Consider the following 26,764-nt stretch of genomic DNA (forward strand, 5'->3'; position numbering starts at 1 on the left):
ATAGGTAGGATTTTGATCTATGATTTATCAGTCAATGGACAGCACTAAGGACAGAGAGGATTTTTTCTTTCCATTAGGAATCAATTCTTCTGGTAGATAGATTTTTGTTTCCATCCTTATTCCGCTCACTGAAAAAAATCTGCTTTGGGATATGTCTGTCAATTTGAGTGACCAGGCACGTAAGTGGTATAAAACACAGGAATTTTTAAGCTGTGAGAAGGACTACAGTGCTGCAAAATACATAAAAAATGAATAAATAAAAACTACCAAGCGTCTTTTATGATTTGTAGGTTCTTTTGAATGCAGGAAATATTAAAGAGGAATGCATTTTATTTATGTAAAGGTCACCATTAGGTTTTATTTTTACATATATCTTCCCAGCTCATGTATAGAATAAAAAACTTTGTGGACAAATGTGATTATATATTTCAGGGAGATCTGTAGTTCATCTTCACAGCATTTTGTTTAGTTTCATCTATTTTGTTATAGTTTGTGATTTATTGCATGTCATGCCAGTCAGTATATTTTCCATTCCTCAGAAATATGTGACTGAATTGCAGCTAAATTTTTCAGTCAGTTACATTGGCTTGAAAAGTAAATATTATGGAAAAGAAACTATCAAATTTTATAAGGAGATATATCTTGCTACTATTTATTTCTGCATGCCAGGCTGACTGCAAAAAGCTGTCAGGCACAGAGAGCTGGGTGGCAGCTGCTAGGCTTCAGGTGCATATCAAATAATTTGGAAATGGTTTTCTTAGAGTAATGTTCTCTTCTCCTAAGAAACCATGGGTTGGGATTTCCCTGGGGGCACAGTGGTTAAGAATCCGCCTGCCAATGCAGGGGACACGGGTTCGAGCCCTGGTCCGGGAAGATCCCACATGCCGCGGAGCAACTAAGCCCGCGAGCCACAACTACTGAGCCCGCGCGCCTAGCGCCCGTGCTCCGCAACGAGAGGCCACCGTAGCGAGAAGCCCGCGCACCTCAGCAAAGAGCAGCCCCCGCTCGCTGCAACTAGAGTAAGCCTGCGTGCAGCAACGAAGACCCAACACAGCCAAAAATAAATAAATAAATAAATTTATAAAAAGAAGAAAAAGAAATCATGAGTTTTAGGAGATCTTTAGTCTTTCAAACTGCTTCCCTGAAAAGTTGCTAGGTTTTCACGAAGGTTCTATTATGACAGTGAATTACAGTTAAAACAGAGCTCTACCACCGGTGTGAGGAGATCCTGCAATTAGTAGACTTTTATCAGGTTCTTCCTGTTGATTAAATAAAGCATTTCAGGGTCTTTATTCATGTGATGCATGAATGTGCTGCTACTAAAACTATAACAAATACAGCACTTATTTGTATTTATCGGAATTATGGAGGCGCCGCTACATAGTTCATGTAGAGGAAATATTTTTTAAAATATGGTTCATTCTGGTCCTAGGACTTTAGCCCCCTGCCCCCCGTCATGATCTTCTTAAAACAGAGGTTTTTGCTTCTATCCTATACTACACTCTTCATATGATTGTTTCTTTTGGAATCTAAGCTACTTGGAAGTATACATTTCATCATTTATTATTAGGATCACTAATTTGCATATACCCACATATTTGCTGAATATCTTTAACCAAAACTCCACTATAGCTTTCAGAATGCTTTTACCAGGTGCAGAGCATAGCATGTTATCACTCTACTTTCCTCCCTAGGATACCAAGTAGAATAGTAAAATGGCATATTGTTTCCCCTCTCTTTAAACTGCCACTTTGTGGCAAATACCCATGTCCAGGTTTACGTGTGGTACACATGGGTGTGTGTGTTTGTATTAGAGTGAGAAATACTAATATTTAATGTGTGTGAATGGATGGCTGTCTGTTTTCCCCAGGAAATACTAGTTGGCTCCAAGTTGAAGAAACACTGCTCATCACATCCTAAGATAGAGGCAGAATAAAAGTGTTGGGAGAAGGAGATACTACTTAAAAATTTAAGATATTTTTTTGGTTTCTAGAGGGATACTATTCTCAAGTAACCATGGGGGTTTGGCTCAGCTGGGGTTATCTATTTTGAAAAAAATGATGATGGGTAGAAAAACAGCTAGGAAAATAAGAGCATAAACTATGGATAAAATATAAGATGAAATGATGACATTCAGCCTCATTATGGAAGGATAATGGAAGTCATTAAAAGTATCTTTTAAGATTGACTCAGCATTTACTTTAGATATTTTTAACTTCTTATTGGTGAACAATCTGTAGTGTGAAATATGTCTATTATGAATTAACAAAATCTTGTATTGAGGATACACACCCACACACAACTGGGTTATGAACTAGTTGTATTGGAAGACGGGGTCACTGCAGGTTAAGGAGGCTATATTTCTGAGATAGAAACTATATAAGAGTTACACTCCTTCCAAAAATGGCACATGTCATTAATCTTTCAGTCATGTAATCATTTAAATGTTCCCCATTGCCGTCAAAACAAAATCTAAATGTCATAATCTGATCCCATCTCCATTTACATTCTAACCTCTCACCATGCCTATTTTTCCAATGTAATTTAGGTCATACACCTGCTTGCAAAACACAGTACGTGCACATCTTTTGGATTTCTTGTCTTTTCACCTGCTGCCCTTTTGGCTTGCACCGCATTTACTCTTGCCCCATTTCTTTTATGATCCTATTAAATTATGGTTTAGCTGACATTGCCTTCTGAAAGCCTTCCTCAAATACCAACTGTAACTGGGTTATACGTTTTGTGTGCTGCCATAGTTATGTATGCATGCTTGTTTCATAGAGTCTGACACTGTAGTAGTTACTTTAAGTCCATCCTTATGACTTTATGATTCCTGAAGACAAAGAAAGCTTTTATCCATCTATTTTCTTTAGCAACCATCCTGGTGCCTAGGCCATGGTGGAAGCTAATCCCTTGATGAAAGGAGGAAGGGAAGGAGAGAGGGAGGGAAAGAAAGAGGGAGAGGTAGGAAGGAAGTAATGAAAATAATGACGTATAGTAAGGGAAAAAAAACAACTTTCTTCCAAGAAGAAACTTAACTTTAGTATGAGAAAAGAATACTAATATTAAGGAAAAAACGCTGGTCTTAAAGTCTGGATATGGGTAAGTGTCTTCATTTCCAACTCTTGTTCGTCATGGGAGCTTAGGCAAGTACTGTACTCTTAATGAGCCGTGGGTTCTCATTCTGGAAAGCTGAAATAACAACGTACGTCATCCTTCTACTCCAGGGCGCAGCAGGTGTCACGTTTAGTGATATTTGTTTATGTGCTTCATAATTTTAAAGTACAGAACAACTACAGGGTCTTATTATTTCAAAACATATCAAAGATTTTTAAATGACTAAATATAAAAGGTTAACTTATACATAGCATATCTGTAAAATTTTTAAAGAACGAGTGATTTTCTAATTAAAAGCAGTCTTAAATGGAATTCGTAAGTATTCTGTAATTAAATATGCTTTTTTTGTGTTCTTAAGCAAGTACTTTGGGCAATTACAGAAGATTTTCCAGGAAGAGTGCTTTAGTACCTAGCTGCTTTTGCTTATACCTACCATATCCCTCCATTTCTTCTCAATTCGGCATTGTTAGTTTATTATCTGGGCTTCCAAACAATTATTTCAGAAATGTATTCATTAATTATAAGATGAAAGCCTTGGCCAGTAGTTTTACCTATAGAGCATTAGCAGGCTTATTTTTCATGTGCAGTTTTTGTATCACAAATCTAGGATAACTTGAGGCTTTATTTGGTTGGAATATTCGTCCAAACTCACCATCTCAAATACTTTCTTTTTTTTATTTCTGGGGCTCTCTGGAAGCCTATAAATTCAAAATAAAAAACTAATGTGTGAATTCCCTTAGTACTCCAAGGAAAATTCTTTTATACCTCATTTAATCAACAGTGTTCTCAAAAGCTAACAATGTATCTTATTATACTGTCTTATTTGTCAATTTTGCTGCAGTAACAAATGACCAGAATAGCTCCAAAGGTTTATTGCTGTCATTCAATACCAGTTTTGAGTCAGTGGTAGTTCCATATTTCTCTTTCATTTCACGATCTAGACTGGAGAAGCTGCCCCCCATATGGGGTATGGTCTTCTGCTGGAAGAGGAAAAAAAAGCAAGAGATCCTGAAACCAGTACACCATGACTCTTAAAGCTAAAGCTGCCTTGAAGAACTGGTCTATTGGCCGTTCTGCTCACACATTTATGAGCCAAATAAGCCAAGTGGCCAAGTTCATGTTCATGGGTAGAGAAGTAGCTTCCTTCCCCCAGAAGGCATGGTGGTTGTAGAACAACACAGTGATGCGTTATCCACTTAAAAGGAAGAGGAAAACAAAGAAAACAATAGTGCAAAGATCAGTGTCTATCGTCTTAGTCACAAACATTCGCTTCTCTTTTTTCCAGGTGCTAAATATTGCCAACCCCTCCCCAAGGAAGATGTGACAAAATCCAATGCAGTCATGACAATCAGATTCAAATTTCAAAACGTGTTGATAATCACTATTGCAGGTCCAAACCTGGCTTGTTGAATTTTGGTGGTACGTGAACACACGCACACACACGCGCGCACACACACACACACACACACACACACACATACTCGCTCTGCATTCTGATTTCTATATACTCAATGATAATAGAGGAATAAGGGTCAGATATCCACAATTAACAGTGTTACTCAGAAATGGGACAAATGAGTGGCATACGGTGATCAGCGGCCCATAGTAATCCTGGAATTCTGTTGGCCAGGTTTTTCAAGGAACATAAAACATTTCTTGATTATGACCTAATCTTGCTTCCTGGAAGCCCTCCAATCTGTTCTTCTTAGTGGCTCTCAGCTCTACTTCCTGGACAATTTTTATTTATTATACGATTAAACTTGGTTATCTCTGAAGAGGGCATTGAAGAGCACACCTTCGTCTGTGCTTGAACAGCTCGCTTACCACTTTCGGAAGCTACACATCTCTACAAAGCTGTTACACATCTCAAATGGTCACAGTCTCGTTTAATTCATGTTGGCGGTTCTTTTGACAGTGCATCCCTCTTTATAACTTTACTTTTCATCTGTTTGATTCCAGTCATTTCCATGTGCAAACCGGCATACTCACAGTGCCTTTTTTCTTTAATTTAATTTTTATTTTAGATTGGAGTATAGTTGATTTACAACGTTGTGTTAGTTTCAGGTATTGAGCAAAGTGATTCAGTTATACGTATACAAATATCCATTCTTTTTCCAATCATTTTCCTGTGTAGGTTCACGGTGTTTTCTGAGGCAGCCCCTGGTGCTCTTCTTCTGCCTTGTCTTTATTTAAAGCCACGTTGAGTTTATTAGACTTCACTCTGAAGCCACCCTTGGTATGTTTTCTGAGACATATTTTGTTCAACTGAAATGATTTATCTGTAGCTACCATAATCTATCCAGACTTTTTAAACCAGAGCAAGATGACAGTTATAGGTATCCCCTGCTTCTGGAAAGTTTGCTGTAGGCCACTTTGCTTTTACAAAAGACTTGTTTTTTTATATTGGTACCTGTTTTCACTAACAGAAAAATCTGAAGAGGATTTTAGCTTTTACAAAAAAAGGCGAAAAGGGAAAATAGCTTTTCATCTGTGTTTTGCAGTGAGCTGTTCCAGAGACAGTGCACACCCAGAGCAGCCAGCACGGCCCCGGCGAGCTTCTTCCCAGGGAACCACGCTTAGCTTCTCAGCATCAAGCTGCCAGAGCCTTGAACTGTCCATGAGCATCTGTGCTTTGTCATAGTTTATTCTGTGCATCCATTAGCAAACATGTGTTCTAAGGTAATTGCTTCTTCACTTTATACTATTTTGGTTTATGAAAAATTTCATAGGAACTCTCTACTTTCCCATAGGAAGGTGAACCTGTGTCTTAATTTGGTCTTTGCTCTGGGTTAATTAGTCTTAAGTGGTTAGAGTACTTCCAAGTTTTATCACTTATTGGTAGCCTATTAGAAACAGTTGAGCTTTTCAACCCTGCAAGTCCTTAGTTGTCTACATTGTCTTATTCCTCTTTTACTCCTTGCTAACTAGTGAGTTCTCTTCTGTTTTCATCTTTGTTTTCTTAAATCCAGCCAATAACAAAAGAACGCTTGAGAAAGTTCTGTGTCTTATCCCTTTTGCCAAGAGTCACAAGTTAATTACGTACCTTAAATGGCTTAAATGTTATTGTAGAAAACACTGTTACCAATTTCATTAATACATAACATTTCTTCAGTACACAAAATGAGTTGCCATTTTCCATCCTTCAATTATAGTTTACTTCATGCCCATAGCACAGCCCCGGAGCCAACAGCACATACGTTGTTTTTTCTAGGTAGCAGTGCTTCACTTCTTGGACAATTTCGGAACTACTCAGCCTTGCTGTGTTAATAAACCACCCCAAAGTGTCAGTGACTGACACCCGCACATATTTATTCCTCTAACGCTGGCTGAAGTTGTTGACAGATCAGCTTATACTCCACTTTTTTCTTCATTTCAGGATGAAAAGGAATTACTCCATATTGTGACATGCTGCCTTGTGGCAGATTAAAAATAAAAAAACAAAACAACAGAGTTGGATAAAACCTACAGTGGCTTTCAATGCTTTTGTTTGGAATTGACATCCTGTCACATCACTCACCAAGAGAAAGCACATGGCCAAGTCCGTGGCTTAAGTAAATGCACTCTTCCCACCCCCTGCTGGAAGGCACTGCTGATCCAGGCCACGCAACTGATAAATAATCCTCTTCAGGGAATGGGGTAGTAAATAATTGGGAATAATTATAATCATGATGTCACAAATGGTCTGATACCTGTTTATCCCTCAAGGCTCTCTGTAAAAAGCTCATTAATTTCTTACAGTTTTCTGCGCCCAAACTCTATCACACAGTTTAGGTAGTTAGCTTTGTGTTTGTCCTTGACTTCTTCACCTCCTCCCAATTGTATGTCCTTCCAGCTTTCTATGGGCTCAGCTTCGCCTAATTAGTTTAGCCTGGCAACACACCAGGAACCAAATTTACAAAAGTAAATTTCATCTGAAATTGGCTCTCTGCCCTAAGTCTCATATATATAGTATAAGTGAGTTGCAGTCCTTCTGGTGAGAATGAAACCTGCTCTTGAAATCCAGGAGGTTTAGCTAAGGTTCTGATTTCCTGTCTGGCAACTGCCATCCCTCTCCCTGGAGGGTTGGTCCTATTCTTTTCCCTTGTGGGTGTCTTAGTGTCCTGCATCAACACTACACAAATATATACTGAGATCTCTGTAAGGTCCTTTCCTGAGACCCCTCCAGCTTATCCTCATCTGAATATTTTAGAGAACAGAGACTAAATTAAGACTAGGTTTTCTATTCCAGTCGAACATTGCAACTTAAACTATGATCAGCCCGATAAAGGCAAGCTTCACTTTAGAACAGCATATTCCCCCTTTACTCTGATCTTCCTGTTATCTCATTTAGCATTTGCTTTAGCCAAAGCTACATAGGTTTTAAACTTTGGCATAAAACGTACGTGTATTTGATTTGAGTCTGACCACCTACTGTTGGTGGAATACTTGATAAAATACTTAGTTTTCAATAAATGACTACAAAAAAATAGCTATCTACATGACAGAAACAGTTTGTTTTCCTTTTACTACCATCATTTTAAAGAACTAATGTTAGCTCATTACAGTTCTGAAAAATTCATAAGCGGACCCCATAGTGGATGAAATACAAAATTGTGGGTATCAATTAGAGCCCTAGTGTTTGTTCTTTTTTCTAAATTAATTAGTTTATCTATATATTTTGGCTGCGTTGGGTCTTCATTGCAGTGCGTGGGCTTCTCATTACAGTGGCTTCTCTTGTTGCGGAGCACGGGCTCTAGGCACTCAGGCTTCAGTAGTTGTGGCTTGCGGGCTCAGTAGTTGTGGTTTGCAGGCTCTAGAGCACAGGCTCAGTAGTTGTTGTGCACGGGCTTAGTTGCTCCAGCGGCATGTGGGATCTTCCCGGACCAGGGCTCGAACCCGTGTCCCCTGCACTGGCAGGCGGATTCTTAACCACTGCGCCACCAGGGAAGCACCCACCCCTGTCCAAGTGGTTTTAATAATTATTTGACAACTAACAAGCTATAATTTTGTCAAAGCACAAATTGTATGTTTGTAAGTTATAGAGCTGGTGAGAGTGTAATAATCATTCTTGATATTATGTAATTGATGATTTGGCATCTTAAAAATCATAGACCAAACTAAAGGCCAGAATTGCTTACTTATATATCCATATGATCCCTGTGTATTCATAGACATGCGAAAATCATATTATCAAACCTCCAGGGCTCTCTAGTCACCATAAATACTTCTTATGAATTGGTTGAAAATTTAATTTTCAGGTAAACATGGACATCAAAGAGACATGGGGGTTTTTTTGTATTTTTTTTTTTCTTTTGGCCGCACTGCCTGGCTTGTGGGATTATAGTTCCCTATCAGGGATCAAACCTGGGTCCTCAGGAAGCAGTGAGAGCACAGAGTTCTAACCACTGGACCACCTGGGAATTCCCCGACATGGTTTTGTATAAAGATGTACAGAGGAAACACACGGATCTCAATAGAGGTATTATTTAGAAATAAAATAAGTAAAATAAAATAGCCTGTCCAACTATTTCCACACTTAAAATTTGGAGAACTGCAAATATTTGAAGTGTACGTTCCTCACAAAACCTTAGCGTCTTTTGAATGTTAATTGAATCAGTTCTCACCACAGTACTAGAAGTTTAAAAGACTCTGGTCAACAAAGGAACACACGACGGCAATAAAAAAGTCTCTAAAGGTAGCTATGAGGCAATTTGCATGGCATTATTCAGGAGATTTATGTATGTTTAGTTCTCTACCAAAAGTCTTAAAGCCAAATATACATACTTGTAATATTCAAAAATGCAAAGGATTTGGCCTGAATGCTTTACTCTTGTTATATTTCCAACATTCAAATAGTGTTTATATGTATATACACACACACAGAGACATGTATATACACATATACATATACACATATATACACATATATATGTCTGTGTATATATATAGAGAAAGTTAAAAATATAATCTATCATTTAGCAAATTTTTAGTTCCTTCAACATGTATTTTATGTGTTCTGGTGGATCCTGAGCCTGCCTTTTTCTCAAACTCCGAAGTCTTAGGAGTCTTTGCACCTGGGAGGTTTGGTGATGAAGCCGTGTCTCTTTGTTTTTCTGTGATTTCCATGCTGCTGCACAGATGAAAGGGTCATTGTTTAGATTAGAACCATTTAACCTTGGTGTTAGTAGTTCATGTCTTTTCTCTCCCTCACCTGGTATTTCTTACAGATGAGTCCTTCTTAGTTGCCCCCACTTAACTGATAGATCTCTCCTACAGGACTGGCATAGACTTACGTAATGAAAAGGATAACACTCCACACTTCACCATCAGTGAAGTAAGGTGCTAAAAAGAAATCATAGGTTAACATTTTATCATCTCTGAATATATTTGTTTTAATTTACAGTTGTCACGTTCATCTTACAAAGGGCTGTCATAATTGTCACATAAAGTACAACTTGAGGTGACAGTTCCTGTACAAAAATATCGTCACAGGTGGATCCACCAAGTCCCGAAGACAGAAACGTTGGCCTCACCCAGCCATGCAGCGCTCTTTTCCTCAAGCTGTCTCTGTCTTCTTCCGTTATTTCCCCACCACGCTGCTTGAAAGAGGCTGTGTTTCCACCTCCTCAGCTCCCACTCATATTTTAAATTTTTAATCCCCAGTTTCACACTCTGCTCTTGGGACTCTCATCAGTGGTCATCTAGGATCTTGTTGATAAGTTGAAAGGCACAGTTCATTGTATCTGACATCTTCTTGGCTTTAACTGAAATGGCCCTCACATCTGTGCCAGCACCTCAGCTATTTACACACATCTGGACCCGATCTGCACCTCTCTGAACAGGTCCATCTTCTGTCCAGCCAGCACCTAGAGCTCCACCAATGAAAGCACAAAATATTACTGCTCTCTCATAAACCCCCTCTGCCCTCCTGTATTTTCTAAATGCCATGACCTACTCTTTAAAACTAGCCGCTCTAGGCTCCATGTCACTCTTCCTCATTCCCTGCAAAAGTTAGCCATCAGTTCAGGTTCAGTTCCTGAGAACATCTCTCCGCAGTGGCGTCTCCTCACCTGTTACTGCCTGCGTCCTGCACCTCGGCGTCTCATTTACATTATTACAATAGCCTCGTCGACATTAGGATCTTCCCCCACCTAGCCATCAAATTTACTATTTTAAGAAGCGAAACTGCTTCAGTTTTGAAAAGCTCAAATCCTCTTTCCCACAGGATAAAATCCAAACTCCTCAGCCTTTCACAGTTTGACTCCCATTTCCACCTAAATATCCAGCCACTAACCTTGTAACCCTTCTCCGTTTCTGCCCCATTGAATTGCTTTGAAACTCTCTCCCTTCGCACATTTTCTTCTTTTGCACTTTGCTTTTAATGACACTGAACCCTCTTCTTTTATCAGACTTATCTGTCACCCAATTTAGATAGCTGTTCATCAGGCAGTATCTTCCATAATCCCCCTGAAAATTTAATTACCTGACATCCCGTCCTCCCATAGTACATCGTTCATGGACATTTCTGCCCTCAGCCAGGATGTGTTGGATTTGATCTGTGGCGGAGAGTTCCCCTGGCTCACTGAAGCTCTGAGTTCTTTGAGGACATAGGAACTGTTGATTCACATTTGCTTCTTCAGCTCTGAGTACTTCAAATGAGCTGATTAAAATCTTCACTGACTGCACTGCCTTCCAAGCAGTGCCTGAACCCGCGCTCTCAGACCTCTGTGGCATAGTCCCCAGTGCATACTTCCCGCTTATATCAGCTCAAGATACCTTCTTATTCCTGCCTCTGAGTTTTTGCTTATGTTCAAGTTGCTCCTAAGCTGTAGGCCCTCTTCATCATACAGCATAATCTCCTCCTCCTTTGAACACTCTTAGCCAGAGCTGGTAGCTGGCTGGTTATACAGCAGGGGTATTACATGAATGTAGGCTGGTACCAAACACACAGCAGTTAAATATTCTGATTGGCAATCCTATCCGTATCACATTAGATGTAACTTTCTTAGAACATCTGTGTCTGACGTTATAGTTATTATTTATCATACATGAGTCCTGGAGGTGTGTTGGAGCGAGTTCCTAATGGCTCATGGGAGCCCATTGTTAAATCTTCAGGAATTTGTGTGAAAAAGTTGTTAAATACTGACATTACTTGAAAATTAAATTATATAAAATTACAATTACTATCTTAAAAATAGAAGTAATAAATACTCAAAACTCATTATTTCATAATCAGTTTGCTAGTATATGTTATGAGGTTATTTATGCCTAGTGTGGGAATACTGTGTAATATGCTACCATGCATCTCTTCTAAACATCGCCTTCAGTAATGCTGCACAGCTTGAAATCAGATGATGGAAATATTTATATCACAGCAGTCAGAAAGCTTTACAGATCAGGCCTTGAGTTATTGTTTCAACCAAACAAAACAGAAATTGTCTAAACTTCAGAAAGTGATGTAGAAAATATTAATAAAGGCGATTTAGGTGTAAAAGTGTATTGCGTCTGTAGCCATCGCATGGAGAACAGTTTAAAAATTTGAGGAAATATTCCTTCATTTTCTGAAAACATTTTTTTCCAAATCAGAAAAGAAGCTATTCATTTCATTGTTGAGTTTGTATTTTCAACATCTTCATCATTTCTTTTTTCTCACTCATTAATTTAAATGAAAGTATCAAATAACTTTCATTTTGGAGTGACAGTTTTTCATCAATTGCAACTATAGGTGGTGGGCTGGTGATGCAGAAGTTCAGCAAAAGCAATAAGAGCGTTCTGTGAGAATCAGCTGGCTATATGAAGATGGCAGTAAAGAATATTGCATATTGTGTTATTTGAATTATGTATTAAAAAGCTTTATATTAATACAATTTACACTAAAAATATGTATGTATATGCACACATTTTTTCAGAGAGAACCAGTTCTTATACGTGTACTGGTTCACCACCAATAAGACTACATAGGTATCAACCGAAAAAAAATTACATGATTGAGAGCACTTGCCCGTTAAGTCATAGAATAATATAATTGAAGAATATTCACAAGAGTTTACATTTTCTAAATCAGTATTCTGTTAATAAAGTAAATTTTTCTAAATAACTTTCTGTAAAGCTTGGAGTTAAACCCAGATTTCCTGATACTCACTACCATTTCATGTTTAATTCCAGTTATTTTTGCCACCCGTCTGTATGATCTGGTACAATGTTTTAAACATTTTTTTTGTTTTTATATTCATCTGTAAAATTAAGTTACTAGAATAGATGCATTTCTTTTTCCTTTTTTTTTGTGGTACGCGGGCCTCTCACTGTTGCGGCCTCTCCCGTTGCGGAGCACAGGCTCCGGACGCGTAGGCTCAGCGGCCATGGCTCACGGGCCCAGCTGCTCCGCGGCATGTGGGATCTTCCCGGACCGGGGCACGAACCCGTGTCCCCTGCATCGGCAGGCGGACTCTCAACCACTGCGCCACCAGGGAAGCCCTAGAATAGATGCATTTCTAATATTATGTAACGTATTAATTTTCTTATCAACTACAACACTATCTCAATTACAATGAATTTGTAAGATATATGCCAAAATGAAATATTTGCTGAATCTATGGTAGGAGGATGATTAAACTGAGTGAAGAAAAGTCTTAATCAATAACCCTTGGTTTCAAGGAAAAGAAGCCACTTGAACAAGTTTAAACTGGGGGGAGAAAAAGTATACTTCTTAGGAATATTTAAAGGTATCATAAAATGTAAGTCTAAATGAACCACACCTGGGACTGTAGCAATCTGTCTGGGACCTCAACTCTCTTATTTCAGGAATCTTCAGGAGTCTTCCCCTCTTTCTCTGCAGCTCCTCTGCTTTGGTTATTCATGAATAATCACAGCTGCTCCTACAGGACTCCCATTGCCTCAAGTCAACACCCCACAATCTAATATTTGCCATAAACTGACCCCATTTAAAAATTCCATTGAAAAAGTCATCCACTGGCCCCATTTGGATAAAGAGCACCCTCCTCCTTCAATCAGTCATGGTCATGAGGCCTGTATTGCAGTCAGCACGGGCTGCAGGTCCCGCTCAGGCAGTCCTTGGAAAGAAATAAGGGCTGAGTGTCACCTTGAGATTCTTCTGAGCAACTTTCTACTGAATCTTAAGCAGCTTCATTATTTCGCTTAGTATGTGTCTCCATCTTATTTGATTAGAAGGATAGCCTTAATAAAATCATACTTTTTAAGAATATTCTTTTTCTGGAGAGTTTTTAGCAAATCTGTTTTTTTATACCACTTATTTTTCTCTTCTAAATTATCCATCCTTTAATCTTAAAATAGTTAACTTTATCCATTTCTGAAAGCAAGACCGTTACAGAATCTGTACTTCCACTGCATATTATATATAAACCAAATAAGATATAAAATTTAAAACCATTATTTGTCATAATAATTTTTCTATAGTTTAAGGCAAAATGTAAATGGAAATTCCACAAAGAAATAATAAACTAACAGTACCTTAAGTGATTTTGTTACAATGTTTTTGATTAATTAATTTGCATATTAATATGACAAAAATTACTGAAATCGTTATTTCTTTAAATAGGCACCAGAAATGATGTTTTAATGTCCTGGAGGTCATTAAGGCATGAGAACTTCAAAACAAATATAACCAAGCCCAAATGATGATTTCTTGGCGTGAGTATATGCCAATTAGCACTTTTTATAACCCTAATTATATTTGGAACCAAGATGTACTATTGATACTGCTATAAAACAAAATTCACCATTTTCAAAATATTGGTATACAAAAAATACAATATTATTTTCAGGGAGAAGGTCAGGGATGGTTGATTTAATAATTCTTATTATGCTATGTATGGTGATCCAAAGACACTTTTAATGTCTATGCCACTTTTAAAATGAATTTTAAACAAACTGAAATGCTATAGATTTGTCCTAACAGAGTGAAGCATGTAGATCTGGTGCCTAGTTTTCTAATAAATACTTATATGCTGTCAGATGTGCTTGTCAAGATGGCACACTTTTAAGTAAAAAGCCATATCCTTCGAATCAATAGTTGGTATCTGTAATGAATACTCAGGGACAGCAATAGTTACTGTCTACTAAAATTATAACCCAACTATTATTTTACAATTTCAGGAAGAACCATAACTCATAATAGCAGTAATTTACACGCAAACAGATACAACTGTGTTATTTTACTACCAATTATAGTCTTAGGTGTATTTCGGTGTCACTGTCTACATCTTAAAATGCACTTAATTTGGAGGCTTAAAGAATACAAAATAGTTCACCACAAGAAAACATGCTAACAAATTCTGGATTTCTAAAACAAGGAATTACTGGCTACTTATTAAATTCATATTGGTTATGAATAAAACTACAATCAAGTGTGGAGAGGCTATAGCTTGCCTTTCCAGTATCTGGCATCACTAAAGAATATGTCTTAAGATAAATGAAAGGAAACTCTCAGCTTCATATAACATACATTGTAGCTCTTTGGCTTTTGAAAATCTCAATTTCCTAGCTTTTATGGGAAAAACATATATTCAATAAACATTTAACCTGCAGTATGGTTTAGATGATACCTAGATGAGTGATTCACAATTCTCCTCTCAATGAGTTTGCAGTCAACCACTGAGAAAAGATAGACACACACATACATCAAAAGAAAAAATACTATAAGCACTGAATATGATAAACTTTCTTGAGAGAAATATAATAACAATAATATGAATCTCTTGAAATTGGTTTTGTGATCATGTTCTCATTACTTTTCACTAACTATGCAACATAATCACAAGAACAACTTTAAAAGATTCTGTATATATTCTGTAAAGATTCTGTGTATATACTCCTCTGGTATCTGAGGAGTGGTATTTGGTGTGGTTATTTCCAATTGTCCCTATAGACACCTTGTCCCGTCGGGAGGGGCGTGACCAGAGGAAGCTCAGAATGGGGATGGGGTTGGGAGGAACAGCTAGTTTACAGGGTGAACTTAAATGTGGAAGATCTGGTACTTTATGAATGCTACTTAAATTCAGTTAAAAATTAAATAATGATGATAAAACTGTTTATTTTGAGGTGATAACACAAAGACAATTTTCCATGATACATATAGCATTATAGCAAAAAGGATTCTCACTTAATTATTAAAATCTTCTTATTAAAAATCTTCGTTAAGCAAAAAAAGTCAAATTAAAAGACTGGAAAAGAAGAGATTTATAAACCCTGTTCTCAGACATAATTATCAACATATAGAACTGCACACAATCTGTTAAGAAGCTACCTCAACAAATAAATGAGTTTAACAAGGCCTCCAGAACACAAGTTAAACATACAAAAAGCAATACTATTTCTATATTTTAGAAATGAAAACTTGGAAGTTGAATTTTAATAGTACCATTCACAACTACACCACAAAAATTAAATACATAGGTGGAAATCCTACAAAATACATGCAAGAGCTCTCTGCTGCAAAGTACAAGGACACTCACACATACACGGTTAATTGATTTTCTGCAAAGGTGCACAGGAAAAAAACCTATAAATGAAATGTACTTGGAATTGATTCTGTTGCAGACATAATTCTCAAATACTTCCAAATAAACTATACTATTTAGTCATTGAATCAGAAGCCAGTTTTCAAAATGTATAAATATATTCTCTATATAGTTTACTGTAACTAATTTTAGTAAGGAAGATGCTACTGAAGACAAAAAGATACTTCAGCATGTGTTTTATTCTGTCCTGCCTATTATCAGTTGGAATTTTAAAACATAAGAATTTATAAATCCATCTAAGTGTCTTACAAATGTTTTGATTTTTATTTTAATGACTTCTCTGATTTTGTCTTTTTTGCTTATAACTTTTGTAAGCTCTTTAAATTAATTTGTTAATAATGATACCTCCAAATTTTTTCAGTGTTTAAGATTGCATTGAAATACAATTATTGAAATAAAAGATTTGGAATAGAAAAAAACATTAAAATGTATCACTTTACTGTCAAGGACACAAGTAAAAATATTAAATGGTGGGTTTTAAATTGTGTACCAGAATCAATTTTTAAATGTTATAATTGGGGATATATTTTTTCAAAGGAGCTCCTACTTGTAACTGAATAAAATTATATTTCATAGCATATAGGAATTACATTGAGTCCTAAACATTTTGTAGCATCTAAATTTGACAAAGCATATAAAGAGTTATCCAATTTAGCAAGTTTCTTTCATTTAAATACTATTTGTAAAAAAATGTAATCTAATGAAGGCAAAACAGATTATACTTATGAAAATAGTTAGGATAATATGTACACATTTCAAAACCAAATACATATAATTAAAAATTCCCTCTGACTTAACCAGGTAAGCTGTAGAGAAAGTGTTTCCTAAATTTAAAAAATTACGGTCTACAACAAAGAATAAACAAAGGCATAAGATATTTAAAATTTGTTCATCATAAAATGCAACTTTGAAGACTATTGTTGGCAACTTTATAAGAAAAGAATAATAAGACGATTTAGAAACAAACTTTTCAGAAAATGCTAGTTACAGAATATTGAATATTAGATCAGATAATATAAATTTTGAGATATAGAAATATAATACAGAATAATAATTTTATGTATGCTGTTTTTAAAGCTCATATAATCAATAAAATGTTCATGCAATTTCAGTTTAATAAATGTAGATAGATGTCAATTTATAGAAGGAATTTGTTTTCAGTGATATTTTGAATATAAATATTTTTTAAATAAATAGTATAATAAACCCAACATTCTGTTCAATAAATATTTCATAAAAGTATATAGAATAGAGTTAATTAGTTTTTGAACTCCCATCAACTCTTAGAAGTGTCCAGTTTGGGATTGACACTTTTTTTAAACATTCCCTTCTCAACTCCAATTCTGTACTTAGGTCTAGCACAGATTTTTATGTTAAATGTTTTCAGTATTTTGTTTTTCACTCTTGGTTCCCTGCTAGTAAATATATTATCTTATAGTGAGTAAACATATTATCTTATATAGTGATAATATAGTACATTATCTCATGTACAAATTCCACTTGATTATGGTGTATGATTCTTTTATTGTTCTGTTGAATTCTGTTTGTTAGTATTTTGTTGAGAATTCTTGCATCTGTGTTATCAGGGATATTGACCTTTAGTTTTCTATTCTTTAGTGTCCTCACCTAGCTTTGGTATCAGGGTTATGGTGGCCTCGTAAAATAAATGTAGGAATGCTCTCTCCTCTTCAGTTTTTTGGAAATTAGGAAGGATTGGCATTAATTCTTTAAATGTTTGGTGGAATTCACTCCTGAAACTCAGTGAGTTTTTGCCCCTATTTTAAACTCCTACACTTGTTAGATTAATTCTTCATGCATCTTTGTGTGTGGTTTACATGGTAAGGTGAAAAATCCCCTTTGTTTTGAGAGTTCATTGTGTCACACCCAGTTTCCCAAACTGCTTTCTTTCTTGGAGTGAACCTAAAAATGAGGACCATTTAAAATAAGGAGATTTCTGAACTCTCCTATTATTTGAAGATCAGATCACAAACCTGCACCTTACTGTCCCTTCATAATGTCGCTGCAAATGTTGGTATAAGTCAGGCATGAATTGTGTATCTCTCTGCATTTATAGTATTAACTATGGTTCAAATTCTCATCCTGTGTTGTACTGTGTAATTGAAACAGTTGAGGTATAACTGAATTTTGTGATTTGTTGAAATTACTAATTTTGGCATATTATAATGTGTAGCACAAACAGAAAATAGCTTATTCAAACCAGCATTCACTAACTGGAACTGCACAGTCTGCACTGAGATAAAAATTCCTTTCCTTAAGTAATTATTTTTTGATAATACATATTAATTGAAAATGTTGGAAAACTTTTCAGGGAGAAAAACGACCATGATTTCATGATTCCCGCACCAGAATTAACCATTGTTAACATATCATGAATAGCCATCAAATATGTATTTTTACATGTAAATTAGAATCATAAACACAATGTACACTGTAATGGTATATTACATTTTGTATCCTGCCTGTTATACTTAACAGCAAATAGTTTTTCCATATTCCTAAGTATTCTTGCATATGTTGCAATGCTAATTTAACCCATAATGATCAGAAAAGCACATAAGTAAAATTCTTAACTAGAAATGACCTGTTGTCATACAGAGCTGACCAGGAGTACATCTGAAGTCCAGGTGGTAGAGTCATTTCGTCTTTACCATTGTCCTCAGGTCCTTTTAAAGCAGTGACAGAGTGGACCCATATCAACATGTAGAAGACTTCTCCTCTGGTGTCCTTCCTTCTTACCGTTTCTGCTTCTTTTCCACAGGTAACAACTCTGCTACACACTGCTCTTCCTTTAATCTACATGCTGCTATCCATATTTGCAATTGTTCAGAAAGGAGGATCTAAGAGAAAAAAAATTTACACACACATAAATATGTGTAATTTGTTTTTGATATTTAAATTCTGATACCTTTAAAAGGTCATTTCCTACTTCCAGTGTCAGCCACACTTGATACAGATATGAAAATTCTAGTCTCATGATAGCAAATAACTAAACTTGATCGCAAAGATCCTAACCTTCTAAAGTGGGTTCAGGAAGGTGTTCCTGACTCCGTGGCTGCTGGTCTCGGTCATGAATGATCCGACTTGCCTGTAGCGCTGTGGCTAGTACTTGTCAAAAGATAAGACCCCGAGTCATGAGCAAAACCACACATCCGCCGTGCCGGTGCCCACGTGCTTGTCCCCAGTGGTCACCACCAAATCAGGATGACCTCTCTTTGGTTCTGCCTGCCAAATCGTACACAGTGCCTCTCCGTGGAAGAATACAACTGAACCCTGTTGTGAAAAGAATCCAAGAAATTCAGTGAGCACTTAGAAGAGTGAGAATATTTCTGAAAATCAACAAACTGTATCTAGTACATCCACCCCCTTGGACAATTATGTACATCTTCTTTATGTACATCTTCTACTCTTATTTAAACTTCTGCACTCATTGGTGGTAGCATCATATTTTGCCAAACAAAAATGGTGCTAGGAAGCTGTATCCATTATGAACCCTAAAATAAGAGACCAAACCTTCTTAAAAGTCTCTTGTGTTTTTCTGTGATGTATTTTCATCTGCTAGACCAATCATCATCCCCTTTAGATATCATATAACTTAATGACCACCATCACCAACTCATCTTATATACAATATTAGTATATGGGGATGAGATTCTGCCAAAGTTTCTGCTAATTGTTACAAGGCTGTAGTTGATATTTATAATTTCTTTTTTCTAATACCAATTTCTTCTCTTTGCCCTCAGCTAGAGCCTTATCCAATCATGGTTCTTAATTTTATAGAATGAACCAAATCATTATGAAAAATTCTGGGTCATTAGTGATCTTACTTATTTGGTGGTGTTGTGGTCTTTCATTAACTTGTAGTACTGGACAGGCACATCACTAAACAGTACTACCAGAGAACTATCTGAATTCCAGACATTCTTCTTGAGCCAGTTTTAGAGTAGCAATTCCATTTCTCCCTTGATAAACAGGATCAGTCAACAGTGATCCCATTTGTTGCTGATTGCTGAGCCATAAGTGACAATGTGTTAGCCTCAGCTGTGATTCAGAGCGACCATTGTTGTGATTCCTGGTGGAAACATATTTTCTTTGGGATCTAAGACCTATATATTAGCAGTATCTTTGCTGAAATGCTAATGCTTTCCTTTTATCTCCATAGGAAGCATAGTTATTTATAAACTATATCTATTGATTATACTATCAGCAGTTACTGAGAACCAATTTTTGCTTAATATTTTGTGTGTATTGGTCTCCATTTAGATGGCATGTTTTCTTATGTCCCTAGACATCATTGATTGTGTGCTAAACATTTTAGTTGAAATATTATTTTTTAAAAATAATTGTCAGAGTATTGGATGAGGTCATATTCTTCCAGAGAGAATTTGTTAACCTCTTTCAGGTACCTGAGGACATTAGAAATACCTGATTAACCCAGCCCGGTATCAGGGTATGAGGTGTTTTTTTTGATCACTGATATAACGCATGGGAGTGCTATAGTGTATGTAAGGGCTTGTTTGCTTCCATTTCTATTTACCCTCAGGATACAGCACATTAAATCCTCAAATTTAAATACAGGTGGTTTACAGTGCTGGAGAGTTAGCATGCTCTGTACTCCAGCTCCTGTCCTGCTGGTTCCACAAGGAGAAAGGTTTCCTGCTCATTCCCTCAGCTGTTTGTCTTGTTTTAATATGGGCCAGAATGATCCCAAATGCTGGGCCCTTTTCACTGACATCCAGTGTATTCCACACCTTAGCCTTGTAATTTCTTATTACACTATTACCTAGTTGATTCTCTTAGGAACCAATTTTATTTATTTATTTTTATTTAATTTTTAAAAATGTTTATTACTTATTTATTTATTTTTCTTATTAGTCATCAATTTTATAAACATCAGTGTATACATGTCAATCCCAATCGCCCAATTCATCACACCACCACCACCACCCCCGCCCCGCTGCTTTCCCTCCTTGGTGACCATACGTTTGTTCTCTACATCTGTGTCTCAACTTCTGCCCTACAAACCAGTTCTTCTCTACCATTTATCTAGATTCCACATATAGGCGTTAATATACGATATTTGTTTTTCTCTTTCTGACTTACTTCACTCTGTATGACAGACTCTAGATCCATCCACGTCTCCACAAATGACCCAATTTCGTTCCTTTTTATGGTTGAGTAATATTCCATTGTACATATGTACCACATCTTCTTTATCCATTCATCTATCGATGGGCATTTAGGTTGCTTCCATAACCTGGCTGTTGTAAATAGTGCTGCAATGAATATTGGGGTGCATGTTTCATTTTGAATTATGGTTTTCTCTGGATATATGCCCAGTAGTGGGATTGCTGGGTCATATGGTAGTTCTATTTCTAGTTTTTTAAGGAACCTCCATACTGTTCTCCATAGTGGCTGTATCAATTTACATTCCCACCAACAGTGCAAGAGGATTCCCTTTTCTCCACACTCTCTCCAACATTTGTTATCTGTAGATTTTCTTATGATGCCCATTCTAAATGGTGTGAGGTGATACCTCATTGTAGTTTTGATTTGCATTTCTCTAATAATTAGTGATGTTGAGCAGCTTTTCATGTGCCTCTTGGCCATCTGTATGTCTTCCTTGGAGAAATGTCTATTTAGGTCTTCTGCCCATTTTTGGATTGGGTTGTTTGTTTTTTTTAATACTGAGCTGCATGAGCTGTTTATGTATTTTGGAGATTAATCCTTTCTCCGATGATTCATTTGCAAATATTTTCTCCCATTCTGAAGGTTGTCTTTTTGTCTTCTTTATGGTTTCCTTTGCTGTGCAAAAGCTTTTAAGTTTCAATAGGTCCCATTTGTTTATTTTTGTTCTTATTTCCATTTCTCTAGGAGGTGGGTCAGAAAGGATCTTGCTGTCTTTTATGTCAAAGAGTGTTCTTCCTATGTTTTCCTCTAAGAGTTTTATAGTGCCCGGTCTCATATTTAGGTCTCTAATCAATTTTGAATTTCTTTTTGTGTGTGGTGTTAGGGAGTGTTCTAATTTCATTCTTTTACATGTAGCTGTCCAGTTTTCCCAGCACCACTTATTGAAGAGACTGTCTTTTCTCCATTGTATATCCTTGCCTCCTTTATCATACATTAGTTGGCCATAGGTGCATGGGTTTATCTCTGGGCTTTCTATCCTGTTCCGTTGATCTATATGTCTGTTTTTGTGCCAATACCATATTCTCTTGATTATTGTAGCTTTGTAGTATAGTCTGAAGTCAGAGAGTCTGTTTCCTTCAGCTCCATGTTTTTCCCTCAAGACTGCTTTGACTATTCGTGGTCTTTTGTGTCTCCATACAAATTTTAAGATTATTTGTTCTAGTTCTGTAAAAAATGCCATTGGTAATTTGATAGGGATTGCATTGAATCTGTAGATGGCTTTGGGTAGTATAGTCATTTTCACAACATTGATTCTTCCAATCCAAGAACATGGTATATCTCTCCATCTGTTGGTATCATCTTTAATTACCTTCATCAGTGTCTTCTAAATTTCTGCATACAGGTCTTTTGTCTCCCTCAGTAGGTTTATTCCTAGGTATTTTATTCTTTTTGTTGCAATGGTAAATGGAAGTATTTTCCTAATTTCTCTTTCAGAATTTTCATCATTAGTGTACAGGAATGCAAGAGATTTCTGTGCATTAATTTTGTATCCTGCAACTTTACCAAATTCATTGAGTAGCTCTAGTAGTTTTCTGGTGGCATCTTTAGGATTCTCTATGTAGAGTATCATGTCATCTACAAACAGTGACAGTTTTACTTCTTCTTTTGCAATTTGAATTCCTTTTATTTCTTTTTCTTCTCTGATTGCCATGGCTAGGACTTCCAAAACTATGTTGAATAATAGTGGTGAGAGTGGATATCCCTGTCTTGCTCCTGATCTTAGAGGAAATGCTTTCAGTTTTTCACCATTGAGAATGATGTTTGCTGTGGGCTTGTCGTATATGGCCTTTATTGTGTTGAAGTAGGTTCCCTCTATGCCCACTTTCTGGAGAGTTTTTATCATAAATGGGTGTTGAATTTAGTCAAAAGCATTTTCTGCATCTATTGAGATGATCATATGGTTTTTATTCTTCAATTTGTTAATATGGTATATGACATTGATTGTTTTGCGTATATTAAAGAATCCTTGCATCCCTGGGATAAATCCCACTTGACCATGGTGTATGACCCTTTTAACGTGTTGTTGGATTCTGTTTGTTAGTATTTTGTTAAGGATTTTTGCATCTATGTTCATAAGTGATATTGGTCTGTAATTTTCTTTTTTTGTAGTATCTTTGTCTGCTTTTGCTATCAGGGTGATGGTTGCCTCATAGAATAAGTTTGGGAGTTTTCCTTCCTCTGCAATTTTTTGGAAGAGTTTGAGGAGGATGGGTGTTACCTGTTCTCTAAATGTGTGATAGAATTCACCTGTGAAGCCGTCTGGCCTTGGACTTTTGTTTGTTGGAAGATTTTTAATCAAATTTTCAATTTCATTACTTGTGATTGGTCTGTTCGTATTTTCTATTTCTTCCTGGTTCAGTCTTGGAAGGTTATACCTTTCTAAGCATTTGTCCGTTTATTCCAGGTTGTCCATTTTATTGGCATAGAGTTGCTTGTAGTAGTCTCTTAGGATGCTTTGTATATCTGCCATGTCTGTTGTAACTTTTCCTTTTTCATTTCTAAATTTATTGATTTGAGTCCTCTCCCTTTTTTTCCTTGACGAGTCTGGCTAATGGTTTATCAATTTTGTTTATCGTCTCAAAGAACCAGATTTTAGTTTTATTGATCTTTGCTATTGTGTTCTTTGTTTCTATTTCATTTATTTCTGCTCTGATATTTATGATTTCTTTCCTTCTGCTAACTTAGGGTTTTGTTTGTTCTTTCTCTAGTTCCTTTAGCTGTAACGTTCGATTATTTATTTGAGATTTTTCTTATTTCTTGAGGTAAGCTTGTATAGCTATAAACTTCCCTCTTAGAACTGCTTTTGCTGTATCCCTTAGGTTTTGGATTGTCGTGTTTTCCTTGTCATTTGTCTCTAGGTATTTTCTGATTTCTTCAGTGATATCTTGGTTATTTAGGAATGTATTTTTTAGCCTCCATGTGTTTGTGTTTCTTACTTTTTTTTCCCTGTAATTGATTTCTAATCTCATAGCATTGTGGTCAGAAAAGATGCTTGATATGATTTCCATTTTCTTAAATTTACTGAGGCTTGATTTGTGACCCAAGATGTGATGTATCCTAGAGAATGTTCTGTGCGCACTTGAGAAGAAAGTGTAATCTGCAGTTTTTGGATGGAATGTCCTATAAATATCAATTAAATCTATCTGGTCTATTGTGTCATTTAAAGCTTGTGTTTCCTTATTAATTTTCTGTTTGGGTGATCTGTCCATTGGTGTAAGTGAGGTGTTAAAATCCTGCACTATTTTTGTGTTACTGTCGATTTCCTCTTTTATAGCTGTTCACAGTTGCCTTATGTATTGAGGTGCTCCTATGTTGGGTGCATATGTATTTATAATTGTTATATCTGCTTCTTGGATTGATCCCTTGAACATTATGTACTGTCCTTCCTTGTCTCTTATAACATTCTTTATTTTAAAGTCTATTTTGTGTGATATGAGAATTGCTACTACAGCTTTCTTTTGATTTCCATTTGCATGGAATATCTTTTTCCACCCCCTCACTTTCAGTGTGTGTGTGCCCCTATATCTGAAGTGGGTCTCTTGTAGACAGCATATATATGGGTCTTGCTTTTGTATCCATTCAGCAAGCCTGTGTCTTTTGGTTGGAGCATTTAATCCATTCACGTTTAAGGTAATTATTGATATGCATGCTCCTATTACCATTTTCTTAATTGTTATGGGTTTGTTTTTGTAGGTCCTTTTCTTATCTTGTATTTTCCACTTAGAGAAGTTCCTTTAGCATTTGTTGTGAGGTGGTTTGATGGTGCTGAATTCTCTTAGCTTTTGCTTGTCTGTGAAGCTTGTGATTTCTCCATCAAATCTGAATGAGATCCTTGCCAGGTAGAGTACTCTTGGTTGTAGGTTCTTCCCTTTCATCACTTTAATTATACCATGCCACTCTCTTCTGGCTTGTAGAGTTTCTGCTAAGAAATCAGCTGTTAACCTTATGGGAGTTCCCTTGTATGTTATTTGTCATTTTTCCCTTGCTGCTTTGAATAATTTTTCTTTGTCTTTAATTTTTGCCAATTTGATTACTACGTGTCTCAGCGTGTTTCTCCTTGGGTTTATCCTGTATGGACTCTCTGCGCTTCCTGGACTTGGGTGGCTATTTCCTTTCCCATGTTAGGGAAGTTTTCGACTATAATCTCTTCAAATATTTTCTCTGGTCCTTTCTCTCTCTCTTCTCCTTCTGGGACCCCTATAATGCGAATGTTGTTGCATTTAATGTTGTCCCAGAGGTCTCTTAGGCTGCCTTCATTTCTTTAAATTCTTTTTTCTTTATTCTGTTCTGCAGCAGTGAATTCCACCATTCTGTCTTCCAGATCCCTTATCCGTTCTTCTGCCTCAGTTATTCTGCTATTGATTCCTTCTAGTGTATTTTTCATTTCAGTTATTGTATTTTTCATCTCTGTTTGTTTGTTCTTTAATTCTTCTAGCTCTTTGTTAAACATTTCTTGCGTCTTCATGATCTTTGCCTCCATTCTTCTTCTGAGGACATGGGTCATCTTCACTATCATTATTCTGAATTCTTTTTCTGAAAGGTTGCCTATCTCCACTTCATTTAGTTGTTTTTCTGAGGTTTTATCTTGTTCCTTCATCTGGTACATAGCCCTCTGCCTTTTCATCTTGTCTGTCTTTCTGTGAATGTGGGTTTTGTTCCACAGGCTGTAGGATTATAGTTCTTCTTGCTTCTGCTGTCTGCCCTCTGGTGGATGAGGCTATCTAAGAGGCTTGTGCAAGCTTCCTGATGGGAGGGACTGGTGGTGGGTAGAGCTGACTGTTGCTCTGGTGAGCAGAGCTCAGTAAAACTTTAATCCGCTTGTCTGCTGATGGGTGGGGCTGGGTTCCCTCCCTGTTGGTTGTTTGGCCTGAGGCGACCCAACACTGGAGCCTACCTGGGCTCTTTAGTGGGGCTAATAGCAGACTCCTGGAGGGCTCACACCAAGGAGTACTTCCCAGAACTTCTGCTGTCAGTGTCCTTGTCCCTTGGTGAGCCACAGCTGCCGCCTGCCTCTGCAGGAGACCCTCCAACACCAGCAGGTAGGTCTGGTTCAGTTTCCTATGGGGTCGCTGCTCCTTTCCCTGGGTCCCGATGCACACACTACTTTGTGTGTGCCCTCCGAGAGTGGAGTCTCTGTTTTCCCCAGTCCTGCCAAAGTCCTGCAATCAAATACTGCTAGCCTTCAAAGTCTGATTCTCTAGGAATTCCTCCTCCCATTGCCAGACCCACAGGTTGGGAAGCCTGACCTGTGGCTCAGAACCTTCACTCCAGTGGGTGGACTTCTGTGGTATAAGTGTTCTCCAGTTTGTGAGTCACCCACCCAGCAGTTATGGGATTTGATTTTACTGTGATTGCGCCCCTCCTACTGTCTACTGTCCTACTGTGGCTTCTCCTTTGTCTTTGGGTGTGGGGTATCTTTTTTGGTGAGTTCCAGTGTCTTCCTCTCGATGATTGTTCAGCAGTTAGTTGTGATTCCACTGTTCTCGAAAGAGGGAGTGGGAGCATGTCCTTCTACTTGGCCATCTTGAACCAATCTCCTGGACCTTTTTAGGAACTACTTTAGTTACTGCATTCAAATTTCTTTTTTTGTTTTGAATAAAGATTTATTTCTAATTCATTACTACTATAATCAGAGGTCTCCCATTGCACTGTGTTATTCAGGGCATTTTTTTGTCTGTTAGAGAAAACTGTTAAAACTTTGAATCTCATGTACTTAAGGCTATTTCCACAATTATTTTATGAAGAAAATTCTTAAGTTACCCACACGGAATAAAATAATAAAAAATAAATTCCCTGATCATAGGCAATGGTGACTAAAGTTTCAGGATGATGACTAAGTTATTTAATAAATATCTGAATGGTGGTGTTGGCAGAATTAATACAGGTAGAGAACGTAGTTACAT

This window comes from Phocoena sinus, chromosome 21 (assembly GCF_008692025.1).
Source record: "Phocoena sinus isolate mPhoSin1 chromosome 21, mPhoSin1.pri, whole genome shotgun sequence".
NCBI lineage: Eukaryota > Metazoa > Chordata > Mammalia > Artiodactyla > Phocoenidae > Phocoena > Phocoena sinus.